The 17,347-nt window shown below is 41.6% G+C and overlaps 1 protein-coding gene across 2 annotated transcripts in view; it reads left to right on the top strand.

Annotated features, from left to right (window-relative positions):
- The window catches only part of KIAA1217, a gene marked incomplete at its 3' end in the record, with an annotated part of 492,015 nt that overhangs the window by 69,740 nt on the left and 404,928 nt on the right, over positions 1 to 17,347 (top strand). Inside the window, exon 1 of one of the 2 annotated variants that reach the window (XM_081227592.1) lies at positions 15,089 to 15,422. The exons of the other annotated variant lie outside the window; for it this stretch is intronic. Of the gene's footprint in view, positions 1 to 15,088; positions 15,423 to 17,347 lie in introns of those variants that run through there. 2 annotated transcript variants of the gene reach the window in all.

The raw sequence follows: 17,347 nt of genomic DNA, 5'->3' as shown, positions 1-17,347 counted from the left end.
GCCAGTGTCCGTCTTGGCAGGGGTTCAAGACCAGAGTACACCCACTTAAGTCCACCCATGGTTGAAAAAACAACAGCAAGAAAAGCTTCAAGGCTCCCTCTCTGATCCCGCTCATGAATCCTACTCTTGTGTCGGCAAATCATTTCCCAGCTCATACGAGGAAGGTTTTTATCGATATTATCCACCGCAGAGGTCAAGTTTCCTAGTTCTGCCACTGGGGAGGTTATTCCCACCTGCAACACAGCCAAGCTTTCACCTTCCTGAAAAGGAAGACTTAATTTTATTTACTTGTGTTTTGTTTGCTGGCCAATAATATCCTACCTGGTAGGAGGGTGATGGTAGCTATTAATGCGTCATTAGGACAATCCATTTCTTTATTTGGCCTCCTTTTCTCTCTGGTCCTCACTCTTAGCAATCACCCTGCAAGATCTGTGGGTCTTATTGCGGTGGTCTTCAGATCTTTGAGGGTTTTTTCATCACTCCACCAGGAAACAAGGGTATGAGACTGCTGTTAGGAGAGTTATGTTGGTAATGAGCCCAAGTTGTTAGTGTACTTGGCCAGTAACTTCTGAGGACACCAGGGTGCACGTCTGTTTCAGGGACAGAGAATAAAAGGTGCCTCTGCAGATGACAGCCTTGTGGGTGTACGTTCTAAAGGTCCCCAGAGAGAACTCTCTGTAACTCCTGGTACTGAGTCAGGGAAGCAGCAGTAGTAATTTGGAGAGATTTATCCTCCCCCAAATACTGTAGATTCCATACTTTGGGCCCCAAATTATCAAAAAAAGAATGACAACAAAATAAACATAACTAAAAGTTGCCAGATTATAACATACACTTTCTCAAGTCTATCTACCGATCCTCAGCTTTTACCGTAACTAGGATGCATTTTCACTCTTATATAAGGCTAGCACTTAATACATAAAGTGAATATTGCTTTTAGCAAGACTGTCATTTAGTTTGTGTCCTGGCCCAGTTTAGAGAGTTGCCTTAAAGGCAAGAAATACTATTAACTCTTCTCTTTCCAAACAGTTTTAAAAGGATGTCAATTTTTACATTAGAGGATATATTTCTAGTAGAGTGCAATTTGTATTATAAATAATCTAAATTATCCCAGTTAGTTTGCTTCTCCATTTTCTTCCTTTTCGTATCAGTTTTAGGGAAATTGTTTGTTGACATGTTTCTTGTAAAATGGGCTAGGAAAAAAAAATTAGCTTTGCAAGCCTGTTATTAACTGCTCTAAGAAAACACATGCAAAGAATATATCCAGGGGACCTAGAGGGGGTGTTCAGTAATAGGAACTTCCTGGCCATTTTGCTGGAAATTTTAGCTCTGCTAACAAGCATTTTTTAAGGTTTTATGATTTTTTTCTTTTTCTTAAAAAAAAAAAATGTTCCACATGTTACTATTGTCCAAAAGAACTAAAACAACAAACTGCCATTTGCTCACTCAAATCACAATAACAGTGAAGGTCAAAATATAGTCACAGCTTGGAGAAAGCGGCAACCTGTTAACAGCAGACACTCCTGCATGGACCCAGCTGACAGGACATCTCAGGAGGGGATGCTAGCAGAGGGCACACAGGATTGGCACGAGTTCCATGGGTTTTGCCTCAAATGGGTGTTGATGGAGCTTTGTAATATGTTTATAGATTATTCATAAAATCTCCTAACAAGGTTAAATGCCGTAAAAAAATAAGTTTCATTAAAACTAGTTTGAAGTATTTAAGTAAGAGTTAATGGCAACCGCCCAGGGCATCGATTCTTACGGAGATGGCTACACTGGAGGATGCTTAAATCCAGGATTTGAATGTGATTTGAAAACGTTTGCAGTTTTCATTGATTCATGTTTTGGTTACATAATAGTATTCCTATGCCCGGGAGCTGCTTTTCAGTTCAATTGAAGGGCTAGAGTCATCAAGCTTTTCTGAAACAATCCAGTGACCCAAATATCCCAATGTAAATATTAGATTGAGCCGTATGAAATTGCCACCGTTAGGTCATTCTGCCTATAAAAATGACAGTTGCATAGTGTTTAGCCTAGTATTTTTCACTTGCAAATCCGTCATACTGTGCCTTTTCCCCTTCCAGTTTTATTGGAGATATAATTGACATACAGCACTGTATAAGTTTAAGGTGTACAACATAATGATTTGATTTACGTACATCATGAGATGATGGTCACAATACGTTTAGTGAACATCCAGCATCTCATATCAATACAAAAGAAAAGAAAAAGAAAACACATTTTTTTCTTGTGATGAGAACTCTTAGGATTTCCTCTCTTAACGACTTTCATTTATCACATACAGTGGTGTTAATTATATTAATCATATTATACATTACAGCCCTAATACTTGTTTATCTTATAACTGGAAGTTTGTACCTTTTGACCACCTTCATCCAATTCCCCCTCCCCCCGCCTCTGGTAACCACAAATCTGATCTCTTTTTCTATGGGTGTGTTTTTTGATGTATAATTGACCTACAACACTGTGTTAGTTCCTGGTGCACAACATAGTGATTTGATATTTCTATACATTTCAAAAGGTTCACCATGATAAGTCTAGTTACCATCTGTTACCGTACAAAGATATTATACTATTATTGACTGTATTCCCCACGCTGTACATTTTATCGCCATGACTCATTTATTTTGTGACTGGAAGGTTGTACCTCTTAATTTCCCTCATCTATTTCACTCACCACCCCCGAAACCTCTCCTCTGGCAACCAGCTGTTTGTCCTCTGTATCTACGATTCTGTTTCTCTTTAGTTTTGTTTGTGCATTTGTTTTTTAGATTCAACATATAAATGAAATCTTATGATGTTTGTCTTTTTCTGTCTGACTTATTTCACTTAGCATAATACCCCCCAGGTCCATCCATGATGCTGTAAGGCAAGAGCTCATTCTTTTTATGGCTGAGTAATGTTCCATTTTATTTATATATATATATATATATATATATATATAATTTTATACATATATATATATCACATCTTCTTTATCCATTCATCTATCAATGAGTTTCCATATTTTGGTTATTGCAAATAATGCTGCAATGAACATAGGGATGCATATATATTTTCTTTTTAAAAAAAAAAATTTATTTATTTATTTATTTATTTTTGGCTGTGTTGGGTCTTGTTGCTGCACACAGGTTTTCTCTAGTTGCGGCGAGCAGGGGCTACTCTTTGTTGCGGTGCGTGGGCTTCTCGTTGCGGTGGCTTCCCTTGATGCGAGCACAGGCTCTAGACACATGGGCTTCAGTAGTTGTGGCACATGGGCTCAGTAGTTGTGGCTCTTGGGCTCTAGAGCGCAAACTCAGTAGTTGTGGCGCACAGGCTTAGTTTCTCCGCGGCAAGTTGGATCTTCCCCAGCCAGGGCTCGAATACATGTCCCCTACATTGGCAGGCGGATTCTTAACCACTGCTCCATCAGGGAAGCCCGCATATACATTTTCAAATTAGTGTTTTTGTTTTCTTTGGAAAAATACCCTGAAGTGGAATTGCTGGGTGTAACTATAGTCCAACCAATGAGACTGAAGTGGTCTGTTATACAGGACTTAAGGAAAACATCTTCAAAAAGAGGGGGCAAGAATTTGTGACAACATGGAAATAAGTCAGACAAAGGAGGACAAATACTGTATGTTTTCACTTACATGTGGAACCTAAAAAGCAAAAAATATATATAATAAATATAACAAAGACAGAAACAGACTCACAGATATAGAGAACAAACTAGTGGTTACCAAAAGGAAGAGCAATGGGGGAGGGGCAAAATAGCTGAAGGAAATTGTTTTGTACAAACCACCAGTTATAAAATACATAAGTCACAGGGATACAATGTACAGCACAGGGAATATAGTCAATATTTTACAATAACTTTGTATGGTGTGTAATCTATAAAAAATGTTGATTTACTATGTTGAACACCTGAAACTAATGTAATGTTGTAGGCCAACTATAATTCAATAAATTAAAAAGTAAAAATTAATTAATTAATTAAAAGAGGGTGCACAAACATCTTCCTCCCTTTCTCCTTCCTAGAATGTAGATTTAGCAGATGGCACTCCAGCAGCCATTTTGTTCCAGGAGGTGACTTGGAGTCTGAAAGCCAGCTCTTGGATACTAGGTTATAAAGATAAAAGAGAACTGGGTCCCTGAGTATGTGTCTCTCCCATTCAAGCCCTGAAATGCCTATGAGCTGACTTCTTTTATATGACAGAATAAAACCCCTGTGTGTTTACGCTTCAGTCATGGGGATGGGGAAACTCACTTACCTTTAGCTGAATGATAAGCCAGGAAAAAGGTTCTCATTGAATATCTCAGCTTGTCTGCCTTTCTGTTATCAAGGGTCTATGCCAGATGAACAACAGAATACATCACAATCTGCTCTGCTCAGTTCACATATTTTTCTGCCTAAATGCAAAGGATAGAACCAAATCCTCTTGCAAAGTCCCCATCAGCTATTTCATAACCCATATAAATATATATGGTATATCTTGGAATGTCTTGGTACACCAAATCTCCTAGCAATCAGAATTTTTCTCCTGATAAAAGGCCCTTGCACTCACAGAAGGGATGAAGAATATTGCTTAGTGTTGCAAAGGGGCAGAATAGTTCTGGCAAGGTGCTGGCTGTGATATCGTTGATACGTTACTTCCTGTTAGTTGTGGAACTGATAAAGTGGAAGAGAAGAAAAATAAATGAGAAATTCATGGTTTGATCACATTACTCTGCGACATGGTTGGTGACTCAATGGAGTTGCTCACACAAAAGCAGGTCTGGGGGGTGCACCTAGGAGAGGGTTCAGAGCACCCAGCAGGCATCTTACGTCAAGGCAGGGAAGAGGGGGTAGAGAAAGATGCTGTGGAAATTAGCAGCCAGGAAGGTTCTGGAAGCCTCCAGATGTCACATTTGACCTCTTACCCTAAGGCAGACTATTTTACTTTATCCACTAGTTGTGAGCAACCGTGTAACCATAGGGATTGTTTACAACAGAAGGAAACCACACATCTTCAGAAAAATACTAACCTTGATTGGCAGGGACAGAAATGCTAGGATTACCTCAGAGCCAAAATTATTTAGGTGGCAAAAATCAGATAAAGCCACCTGATAATCATGTTATTAACTAGAATTCAATGACTGAAGGGCTCTTGAGCTTAAAAAGACATCATAGGCTGGATAATAAATAAGAGCTAGAGGGAGTCCAAAAAATGTGGCACTTTAAGTTTTAAAAGATGTTAGCAAAATACATCTTAGAATTAACTGCCCTGAAAGCCTAGCTTAAATCTGTTGTGAAACAGTTGAACAAATATTAAGAGAAAAGAAACCTTTAAGCCAACTAAAGGTTAGAAAAACCTGGAGTTAGAAATCATGTTTTTTACTAACTCGATTGCTTTTTCATGGAATGATAAAATTAATGTATAAGGAGAATGCAATAGACATAATATACCTGAACTTCCAAAAAGCAGTTACTGTAGGCTTCCCTGGTGGCGCAGTGGTTAAGAATTCGCCTGCCAATTCAGGGGACGTGGGTTCGAGCCCTGGTCTGGGAAGATCCCACATTGCTGCAGAGCAACTAAGCATGTGCGCCACAACTACTGAGCCTGCGCTCTAGAGCCTGCGAGCCACAACTACTGAAGCCTACGTGCCACAACTACTGAAGCCTGAGCTCTAGAGCCCGTGAGTCACAACTACTGAGCCCATGAGCCACAACTACTGAAGCCCGTGTGCCTAGAGCCTGTGCTCTGCAACAAGAGAAGCCACCGCAGTGAGAAGCCCGCGCACCACAGTGAAGAGTAACCCCCGCTCGCCGCAACTAGAGAAAGCCTGTGCGCAGCAACAAAGACCCAATGCAGCCAGAAGTAAATAAATTTAAAAAAAAATTTATTTTTTTAAAAAAGCAGTTATTGCCATGTCACTGAATTTTCCTGGATAAGTCAACTCAGACTTGCCAAGATCTAAGTATGTCCCCTGGATTAAAAAGTAGATAGAAATCTTGGTAACATCTAATAATGATGATGGGGGCGGGGGGGTTGAAAAAGCAAAGGGCTCCCAAAACTGGCTATAGCTTGCATTTTACTTTATTCATCACTCTTTTCCTTAAAGATCAGAGAAGTGGGATCAACACTATGAATAAAACAAAAAAAAACAAACAAAATGCCACTATGGATGTTTAATTTATTTAATGTCACAAATGGAAAGAAACATACTAACTCTTTTGTCTACCTTCCCAGTGGCCTTTTTAATTTTTCATTGTGATAATTACCTTGCTTTATGTAGCTAGTTGAGTTCATTAACTTTTCAGTTGAATTGTGGTCTTTTTTTTTTTTTTTTAACACTGGGAGTTAAAAAACACTGGGAGTTTTAACACTGAGAGTAGAGTTCACTGGGTATATTACTGGGCAGTATTTACAATGATCCACAGCTTTATGGTCTCTGGATGCTTCCCACTTTCTGTCAATAATTCTCTGTGTGCCGGAGAAAACCAGCCAAAAGGCGAATAGATGGAAATTGGGTGATGGAGTGGAAAGTAAGCTAAAGGGGATCTGAAATGAACAGAAATCCAGATGGACATTCAGGGAGAAGTGAAGAATGTTGAAAAGGAGAGAAAGAAAGCTTAGCAGTTAAAGGATGAATGGAATGCTGGATCCAGAAATAAATATAAAAAGAAACAGAATAAAAAGAAAATGATAAAAGATGAAGCTATGATAGAGGGTTTAGAGCAGTAGAGGATTTGGTTTGAGAACAGTTTGGAATTGGGGGTTATTGAAATAAAAATTCCATTTGATTGCAGCTGACAATTCATATGTTTTGTTTTTTCATTCATCATTTTTTTACATACCCGTCAAGTGCAGAATGGCTCTGGTATAACTGTGGTTGAAAACCAGACTTTGGGACAGTCTTACAGAGTTGAGTTTGTACAAGAGAATTGTAGTTCATAATTTTCCTTCTCAATATTGGTAAATCAATTAATCTCTGTCTTCATATGAAGATGGACTAGTTGTATGTTTGTATCTATTGTAAAAAAGGGAAGTATCAGCACAGATGTTCAGAGCTCTCCTCTCTCCATATGTAAAGTAGGATGATCTGTGATTTTATTCATGGGCCTCAGGGAGCAAAAGATTTTTAAAAAAGCGTAAAAACATGAAGATTCATTTTCCAAAAGAGTTTGTATTCACTATTAGTGATTGCCATGATTGGGCAATAAAAACATACAAATTTCAGGTTGGCATCCCTTTAACAGTGAAATGAAAGTATGTAATTATGCTGGAGAAGAAAAATACATGTAGATTGGGGCATATATATGCAAAGTCCTGACCAATAGCTTTTTTCCTGTCTTCCTGTGGCTCCACCTAAAGCAAATACATTATAAACCTTTGTTGAAAAGTGTTGTGGGAAATAATTCATTAATAAATGTTAAATGTTACCAAATGGCAAAATGGCACACGTTTTAAGTGCCTATTACGCCAGTAATGTTTCTGCATTGTAAATTTGAATTTTAAATTATCAGGGGATAAATAGGTTAGAACAATGCAAGTTTTAGTTTCCTCAAAGTGCATATTAAAAGTCAGGTAATTTGACAGCTATTCACCAAAGCCTATTTTCAAATTATGTTTTTCAGACATGACATACTTTTAATACTTGTTTCTTTATGCATTCTATTAACTTAAATATTCAGACTTTTAATAGCTACGATGGGCATTGTATTGACATTTTAGTGACACATTAATGTATGCCAAGAATGATTGTGTTATGTGGTTTGTTATACCAGTAGTTATTTTTGATGTTAGCTATTTGGTGCAAAATACAATTCGTACATGTTATGGGGGCATAAATTTTATTGCTGCCTCATTACCCTGCAGAGGCCAAATATGAGCAAAAGAATAGCATCCTATATTAATCTTCCAAAGACTGGTTATGGGTAACCCAAGTGATTGTATTATAGTTTAATTAGTGGAATAGGAGGGAATGAATAGGCTCAGTGCTGCCTGATAAATGTAATTCTCTTCATGGAAAGATTTGTACAGTGAAAAACAGTAAAGGAGCGCTGATGGAATGGCTTTTTGTCTAGTTCAGTAATGCAATCATCTCTTCTATGCCCATAAAAAAAAAAATCTCCATCCTAAGGCTATATTTTGTAGTGTCATTTTAGGTATTCATTTTGGGGGAAAATACTTGCTTCTTCAACTTTAAAGAATTAGATCCCACTGAACTAGAAAAAAAAAGCATCTAAAATAGCTTAAATTGTTTTTTGTTTTGGAAATGCAAAAAGTCATCACACTGTACATGAGTGAAGTGGTATTAGTTTCAGTGACTGTGTCTGACATTTTTCTGCTCTGCACAAACACTTGTCCTTTGCTGATGGTCCTATGGAGATTTCCCCTGGGCAGAACAAAATCAGAAGGGTGCATTCACGGAGGAAAAAATTTAGATGAGGGGGTTGGTAGTTTTGAGGGTTTATTTGGGGTCAATTATGGGCATCTCCCTGGAACTTTAAGATTTTCTGACCACAAATGCATTGGAAGAAAGCCAGGCATTACTATGTATACAGAGTGGTAGGTACCTATACGCATACTATGAGTGTTAGGATGTGTCTGAAGGTAAAACAAACTGCAGTGTCTTTCTCTTCCTTCCACACCAGTATGCTTACCTGTAAGTCCTTCTAACCTCATGTGTCTGTAGCCATTTGGTTCAGCTGGCCGGGAACAAGTAGCCATGAAGCCAAGATGTTTGACTTCTCTGTAGGCCAGATAGCCTTACTTTGTTCCATAGGCTGCAATCTGTACCTTGGTGGGGTGGGTTGAATAGTGTCCCCACAAAATACACATCCTCCCAGAACCTCAGAATGTGACCTTGCTTGGAAATAGGGTCTTTGCCGAGGTTATTAAGTGACAATGAGGTCATAGTGGATTAGGGTTGGACCTGAATCCAATGACTAGTATCCTTATAAGAAGACATGAGAACACAAAGATTCGAGAGGGGAAAGCCATGTACAGACCCAGGAGGCAGAGGTTAGAATGAAGAATGCCAAGGAATGCCAAGGCTTGCCAGCAACCGCCGGAAGCTAGCAGCGAGGCATAGAACAGATCCTCCCTCAGAGCCCGCAGAAGGAATTGATTCAGCCTCACCTTGATCTGCGGCTTCTGGCCTCCAGAACCGTGAGAGAATAAAGTCCTCTTGTATTAAGGCACCGAGTTTGTGGTATCTTGTTGTGGCAGCCACAGGTCACCGAAACACCTGGACGGAAAGCTTGTTCACATTCTGCCTGTCACAATGGCATCCCAGTGAGACTGTAGACAGGTATGCTTCTAGGTCCACCAGTGGGAGTCAACAGTCTACCAGTCAGGAAAAGAATGCATCTTCACAATGAAAGGGTGTAACTCATGTGCCCTTGTCCATCCCTGCCAAACAGCAGCTCAGGTTCTCTGCCTCAGAAACACCATGTCCAGAGCAGGGAATCTCAACATGACCACTAAATTCTAACATCTCTCCAGTACAAAGTCTGATGGTAAAACACTGAGAAAGCTCTTTCAGAAGCCAGGCTTTTCCTCCAGGTGTGTCCTTAATGAGGGATTCCTATGGTTGAAGATAATGGAATCCGCTCTATTTTAAACAAAAATTGTTGGAGAGCCAGGGGATCAGGATCTAGGCTGGGCCTCAAAAAATGGCTCCTGAAATAACCCCCTCCAGCAGACCCAGCCTCCCTCTGTCATGACCAGGAAGATGAGGACCAGGGAGCCACCATCCCAGCTTGTGACTCCTGGATCATGGCCCCTGAGGCAACATCCAGAGCACTGGAGGCTGGTGCCACACCTGCAGCTCTGGGAACACATGGCCCTGGCTCCCTCCAGAATGGAAGAGGCTGACCCCAGAACCATTGGCAGGACCGGCGACGTAATTTATATGGCCCAGCGCCAAATGAAAATTCAGGCCCCTCATTCAGAGTTAATTAAGAACCAAGACAGCAACAAAAAGCATTAAACCAAGTGTGGGCCCCTCTAGACGTGGGCCCTGTGTGACTGCTCTGGTCACAGCCCAGGAAGCTGGCCCCACCTGTCGCCATATTGGCCTCCTAATCGCACCTGCAAAACAGATGCTTCCTGGACCACTGCTCCTCCCGACCTACATCAGGACCAAATCCACGTCTGTGAGAGCACAGAAGCCTGCAGAACCCTGGCTGCAAGGGCATCTGAGAAAAGCATCCTTTCCGGCGGTGCAGGCTCTTCCCCAAAGGAAGCACTCTAGGAGGAGCTGGGAAAGACGCTGTGAGCTGCTCTGTTTATCTACCCAAATGCTCAAACTCCAGAAGCAAAGATGCCTTTTGCGGAGCGATGTCTTCTCCCTCTGTTGTTTCGAGACCCATCCTGCTCTGTTGTGGCTTTTCACTCACGACACACCTGACACACAGCTGACCGAATGCCATGCATGCCTTCTCTGTGGGAGGCATGTGTTGGGTGCTGGAGATGCCATGGCGATGAAAGAAGATGAGGTCCCTGCTCACTGGAGTTTCCCTCAAGTGGGTGGAAATGAAAAATTAACGCCTGAACAACCAAGTGGGATGATGTCAGGTGACCATTTCTGGGGGGCAGAGTTGCTATATTCCAAACTACATCTCAAAGCCATTCTCTCCCCTTGAGCATCAATGGTACCATTTTATCCCAGCCAACACCATCTCTTAGCTATCTCCTCATTTTCACTCTTACCTCCCTCCAATCCATCCACCATGGCACGGCTAGGGAAATCCTTTTGAAAACCTAAATCAGATCATGGACATTCCGGTGCTTAAATCCTTCCCCTAGTTTTGGCCTGCCCTTGGGAAAAGTCCATACCTCCTCATCCGTCCTACAAGACCACATGCCAGCTGGTCTCTGCCTGTCTCTAACCATCCCCCACTTGCCCACTATGCCGCACCAGTGTCCTTTCTACTTTTGGGGACACGCCAAGTTCCTTCTGACCTCTGTCTTTGAACTTACAGATCTTATAGTTCACGGGACAACGCAATCCTTCTCAGCTTGTGGCATTCAGCTGACGGGTCACCTTCTCAGAAAGGTTGTCTCTGGCCGCCTACCTAGGGCAGTATCTTCACCCCACCCCACAGTTACGCTACAGCATGTGTTTCTCCCAAAGCATATCACAGTCTGAAATTATCCTGTTTCTCTGTTTCTGGGTTTCCCCTTCCTCTCCATGAGGTCAGAGACCCTACCTTTCTGATTCAATCCTTCACCCCAAGCTCAGCACAGTGCCTGGCACATAGTAGCAGCTCTAGAAATGTTTGTTAATGGGCTGACTTTCTGACGGATGAGTGAAAACACAGCTACGCTCACAGGGCCTAGAAAGTTGGATCAGCATTCCTTATTTAAGGAGAAGGAATTAAACTTAAAACCTGAGCAAGATTTGGGGTGGCTGGAGAGTTTGGGAAAATTGAAGCAGAGATTTCAAAGTGACAGGCAGTAATCAAATCATGCAAGTCAGCTATTCTGGAAAAAATGCAAGCTGGCTTCGGGGTGAAAAGGCCAACAACTGTCCAGTAGGACGGATGATCTCACACTTGTTCACGGGTTGTTCTGAGGTTATTCTCTTCCTGTTCACATGGTGTGCGTTGTCACAGTGAAATCACTTGCTCACTGGAAACAGATGCCCTGTTCTTCTCCAGTGGCTCCAGTGGCCCCTGTAGCACTGCAGCGGCTCCCTGCTTCTTATACAAGCCCCCTAAGGACAGAGGGACTAAGTGCTGGAAAGGCCCAGCTACCGTACTTGAGGGTTTTCTTTTCAGGTTGATTTCCCAGCTTTCTGCCCAGCCCCAGATTAGGGCAGACAACTGTCCAGATTCCTTGGGGTTGAGAAGGTCCCCGGATGGCAGAACCTTCAATTTTAAAGCTAAGAAAGTCCAAATTGGGACAACGGAGTCACCCTTCCACCAGGCCACCAAAAGAAGGCGTCCAGCATCCTTATTTTTTTTCCTCAAGGTCTTAGTCCTGGCAGCTTGCTGCAGCCAGTTCCCACTCCACATCCTGACTTGTGATTAATGTTCATTGTTTTTCCCTCCACCAATGGCTTTATGTGCTTCTCACTCTCAGCCCTGCTTCTTTGGCTTCCCTCCTTGATGGTGTCCGGATTCTGCCTCCAAGTGTGTCATCCTACACCACCCTTATATGGTCTGATCCATTTTGTCCCCCGGGAGCTCGGGGTTTCACCGCCTCCTTGTAACCCCAAGAAGCCCTCCTGCCACGTCTACTCTAGGGGGAGTGGGAGAACGTTTAGGGACATTCCTTAAATACAATTATAATGATACCTCTGACGATACAACTCAGGAAAAAAAATGCCTAAGTATTCATAGTAGTGACCCTCTGTCATTGAAGATGGGTCTGCAAGCTTTTTCTGTAAAGCTTGCAGTAATCTCTTAAGCTAGACAGTAATCTTTTAGGTTGTGTGGACCATAGAGTCTCTCATAACTACCGAGCTTTGCCACTGTAGCATGAAAGCAGCCAAAACAGTATGTGAACAAATGGGCCTGGCTGTTCCAATAAAACTTTATTTACAAATACTGGCAGTGGGCCTGATTCAGCCCCTGGGCCATAGTTTGTGGATCTCTTATGTAGAGCATGCTTCCAGATAATAAAAACATTTTTTTTCTTAAGTCCACAGAAGCTTTCTCTGTCCCCACCACACAGATAGGCCATAGCTCCATGTGCACCTTACACACCTTCTTCTGTATTCCTGTCTTTACCTCCTTGAATCATTCATGCCGTCACTCAGCTGGGCTTATGGAAACATCTGCCCCACAAAGTAAATTCTTGCACAACGACATTGACATGGAAAGAAAGATCACATGGAACTTACTTTTAGAGGATGTTTAATGCCAGTTTGTAATATAGAAGCTGGATATGAAGTCTGAGCCAATAGCTAGGATAATTGAGATTAATACCTAGTTGATGCTTTGTCAATGGGATTGCTAGATTAATAGGGTAAAACTCCTCTGATGAGCAGTAGTGTCTTCACCGTCACCCCAAATAGTGGCTTTAAAGGGAGGTTTTGAGATGTTCGCTGCTTCTGGTTTTGTTTTTCAAACTAAAGAGTATATATCTGTGGGATCAGGGGGCAGGCCTCTGTAGGCGTGAGTGGCTTACTAGAGCGCTGCTTTCATCATATGTGCAATTTAATATTCCTGAGCCAACCAGCATCTTCGTGTAACATATTTTGAGATGTGCTGTCCTTAGAAGTATACTTTCTTTTCATGTGCCCCTTGGCCATCTGTATGTCTTCTTTGGAGAAATGTCTGTTTAGATCTTCCACCCATTTGTTGATTGGGTTGCTTGTTTCTTTGATATTGAGCTGCATGAGCCGTTTGTATATTTTGGAGATTAATCCTTTGTCAGTTGCTTTGGTTGCAAATATTTTCTCCTATTCTGAGGGTTGTCTTTTCATCTTGTTTCATCACGAATTATTAGAGAAATGCAAATCAAAACCACAGTGAGGTATCACCTCACACCGGTCAGAATGGCCATCTTCAAAAAGTGTACAAACAATAAATGCTAGAGAGGGTGTGGAGAAAAGGGAACCCTCTTGCACTGTTGGTGGGAATGTAAATTGATACAGCCACTATGGAGAACAGTATGGAAGTTCATTAAAAAACTAAAAATAGAATTACCATATGACCCAGCAAGCCCACTACTGGGCATATACCCTGAGAAAACCATAATTCAAAAAGACACATGTACCCCAATGTTCATTGTAGCACTATTTACAATAGCCAGGACATGGAAACAACCTAAATGTCCATTGACAGAGGAATGGATAAAGAAGATGTGGTACATGTATACAATGGAATATTACTCAGTCATAAAAAGGAACAAAATTGGGTCATTTGTAGAGATGTGGATGGAACTAGAGTCTGTCATACAGAGTGAAATAAGTCAGAAAGAGAAAAACAAATATCATATATTAACGCATATATGTGGAGTCTAGAAAAATGGTACAGGTGAACCTATTTGCAGGGTAGGAATAGAGACGCAGACGTAGAGAACGGACATGTGGATGGGGTGGGGAGGAAGGGGGTGGTGGGACGAATTGGGAGGTTAAGATGGACATATATACACTACCATGTGTAAAATAGCTAACTAGTAGGAACCTGCTGTATAGCACAGGGAGCTCAGCTCGGTGCTCTGTGGTGACCCAGATGGGAGGGTGGGAGGGAGGTCCAAGAGGGAGGGGGTATATGTATACACATAGCTGATTCACTTTGTTGTACAGCAGAAACTAACACACCATTGTAAAGCAACTATACTCCAATTTTTAAAAAAAGCATGACAAAAAAAGTATACTTTCTAAAATTGAAGTCTAGTTGAATTACAATGTTGTGTTAATTACTGCTGTTCAGCAAAGTGACTCAGTTATACATACATCTATCTAGATACACCTTTTTTTCATATTCTTTTCCGTATGGTTTATCACAAGATATTGAATACAGTTCCCTGTGCTGTAGGAAGCATACTTTCAAATGGAGAAGGCATAGAAGGGGAAAGAAAACACTGGTAACATTTTAATTAATTCTCAGAATACGATCCATCGATCGCAACGTGCACGTACATGGCAACTGTTTATCTCAGGTGAGAAATCAGGAGGTGAATGTGAAGAGACAGGGAGAAAAAAAAGGGGGGAAAGAAGCTTGTATTTCAGCAGAATGGGCTTATGTGCGTTTACCTGTCCCAGAGGTTGGATGTGATTGGAACAGGGACTGTGACCAACAGGGCACTAACATTCTGTTGACCCTCTTCCTCCAAGTCCTCTCGGCTGGTGGGGTTATTGCAGAAGAAGAGAGTTCTCTGCAGAGCAGCAGCAGCCCATGTGGGCTCATTGCTGAGCAGATACTGCTGAGTCTAGAAAACGGAGAGCCTTAACAAGTAAATTCCACACCCCCTCGAATTTGTGCCTCGGTAGGGAAGCCTCAGCAGGAAATCCTCCATATGTTTTCCTTTACTACAAGGAACTTCAGAGAACGAGTTCATTCTCTTCAAACATCCTCTCATTGCTGTAAAACGGCACTGGCTGGATGATGAGAAATGTCACCAGGAACACGAGAGGACGCCTACAAACGGAGATAGGGGAGCAGTTACTCTTCTGAATTAGATATTAGTTTGGGAGAAGTTTTATTTTTCCTTTGCTGCTTACATTCTGGACTTCGTGGGCTTTTTTCATTTTGGTTTTCTTTTTTAAAGGACAGTCTTTTGTTTTTGACTGCTTCCTAGTAGAGCTTGGATACTTGGAGAAATAAATATCAAAAGAAGATTTCTCAAAGATTTGTCCTATGGAGGAATGGAGCTTACCCTGAGGACCAAAGGATTATAGCTCAGATTAGCCTTTGCTCTTAAACAAAAAAGCCAAATTTGAAATTCAGGATTACTTGAAAAATATCACTGCAAGTAAGTACTTTGTCTTTATTGTTTTCTTTTCTTCCTTTTTAATCTCCTAATAAGCATCTTTTTGGCATATTGTAATCTCAGTGAAGTTAACAGTTGGGATCTAAATATAAGTAAAATGATTTTGCTAGCCCGTAAATTAATTGCAAGATGAGATATGAAGTGTTGTGCTCTTAACACTGTTTAGCAGGTAATATTTATAGAAATGTTTATGTTATGATGCCAAGAATCACTTAATTTCATTAATGTTTCAAGTGAATATCCTTTGCCTCATTTCCTCCAGTAATATAAACTCTATTTTAGATTGGAAAATAAGCCAGTAAAAATGTCTTCTGAAAAGAGCATGGCTGCCCTAGCAAGCAAATCAACTTTGGTTGACTTCTCTGGAATATTAAGGGAGATTTGCTGAAGGACCTGTAAATCTACAAAGTAAAATTTGCTACAACTCTGACTCTTGTGAACCCCTTTTGAAAATATGATGAAATCAATGTAGCAAATGTGAAAAAAATCTTAGTGGCGAAAGGGCATTGAAACATCCAAATATTTCAGCTGCTATTACCTTTTCTTGATTACACTATTAAGCTGAGCTCCAGCTGTGCATATGTTGTTACCTGCTCAGGACTCCAGGAGTCAAGAGCTGTCAAGCTGATCTAGCAGGATGTGGTAGACGGTGCACAAGTCATCAGGGAGGAAACTGCAAGTGGCCAAGATGTCCTGTTTCCCTCCAGATTCCTAACTGCCACCACCTGTCCCTCTGCCCTGACTTCCTGATGTGGTAACTGCATCAATTTGTTAGGAGGTGTCCTGCTCCCTCCCTGGCAATCGTAAACAAAGAACTGGCTGCTTTCAAAGTCAAGCCATGTCTGATTGATCTTCGGACAACAATGAACATAGGAATGATCTGTGCTTTCTCTGCACTCCAGTTCCCCCACTGCACCACTAAAGCCATCCTCCGGGCCCCAGCTTTCCATACACCAGCTGGTCTGAAATGATGTATTCCAAAGAAAGATAATGGTGAAAGTCCCTTCCATGAATGAAGCGTGTTGCACTCCTTCCTCCCTCCAATTTCCCCTAGTCTGTAGAGACTGTCTGCCTTGTCCTCTAAGAAACATGATTCCTGTTCATCTCTGGTTGCCAAAGCCAAGTTCTCCCAGCACTGGCCTCATTACTGTGTAGCCTGTCAGTTGAAGATCATTATCTGCCAAGCCATCTGTTATTTTCCCTTAGGAGAGGGTGTTATTTCAGTTCTATAGGTGTCCTTTAAATTTTCCCTACATGTTGTGTAGCAGCTAAATGTAGTCCAAGAGTGAAGTCCTGTTGATAGCAATGGGAGTCTCTGTCCCACTTTTGAAAGTGTTAGTGGTAATGGTGTAATCTTGGATGGCCCAAAAGGGAGAGGTGAGCTGGGGACTGTGAAAAATGCCACCAGATGAGAGGCTGGTCTTTGCCATCCTGGTAGGTTGTTGCTTTCATTTTATTTATTTATTTTATTTTTTTATTTTTTAGAAAATTAGCTATAGGTAGAATTGTTTGTTTGTTTGTTTGTTTGTTTATGGCTGCGTTGGGTCTTCCTTGCTGCCTGCGGACTTTCTCTAGTTGTGGTGAGCTGGGGCTACTCTTCGTTGTGGTGTGTGGACTTCTCATTGCGGTGGCTTCTCTTGTTGCGGAGCACAGGCTCTAGGTGCATGGGCTTCAGTAGTTGTGGCACACGGGCTCAGCAGTTGTGGCTCATGGGCTCTAGAGCACAGGCTCAGTAGTTGTGGCGCATGGGCTTAGTTGCTTTGCAGCGTGTGTGATCTTCCCAGACCAGGGCTCGAACCCATGTCCCCTGCATTGCCAGGCGGATTCTTAACCACTGCGCCATCAGGGAAGTCCCGGTTGTTGCTTTTAGAGGAATTACTTGCTTCCTGATTTAGTTGTGCCTAAGG

This window comes from Mesoplodon bidens, assembly GCF_964165515.1.
Source record: "Mesoplodon bidens genome assembly, chromosome: 3".
Classification (NCBI taxonomy): Eukaryota; Metazoa; Chordata; class Mammalia; order Artiodactyla; family Ziphiidae; genus Mesoplodon; species Mesoplodon bidens.
This window is presented reverse-complemented; position numbering and strand designations above follow the sequence as displayed.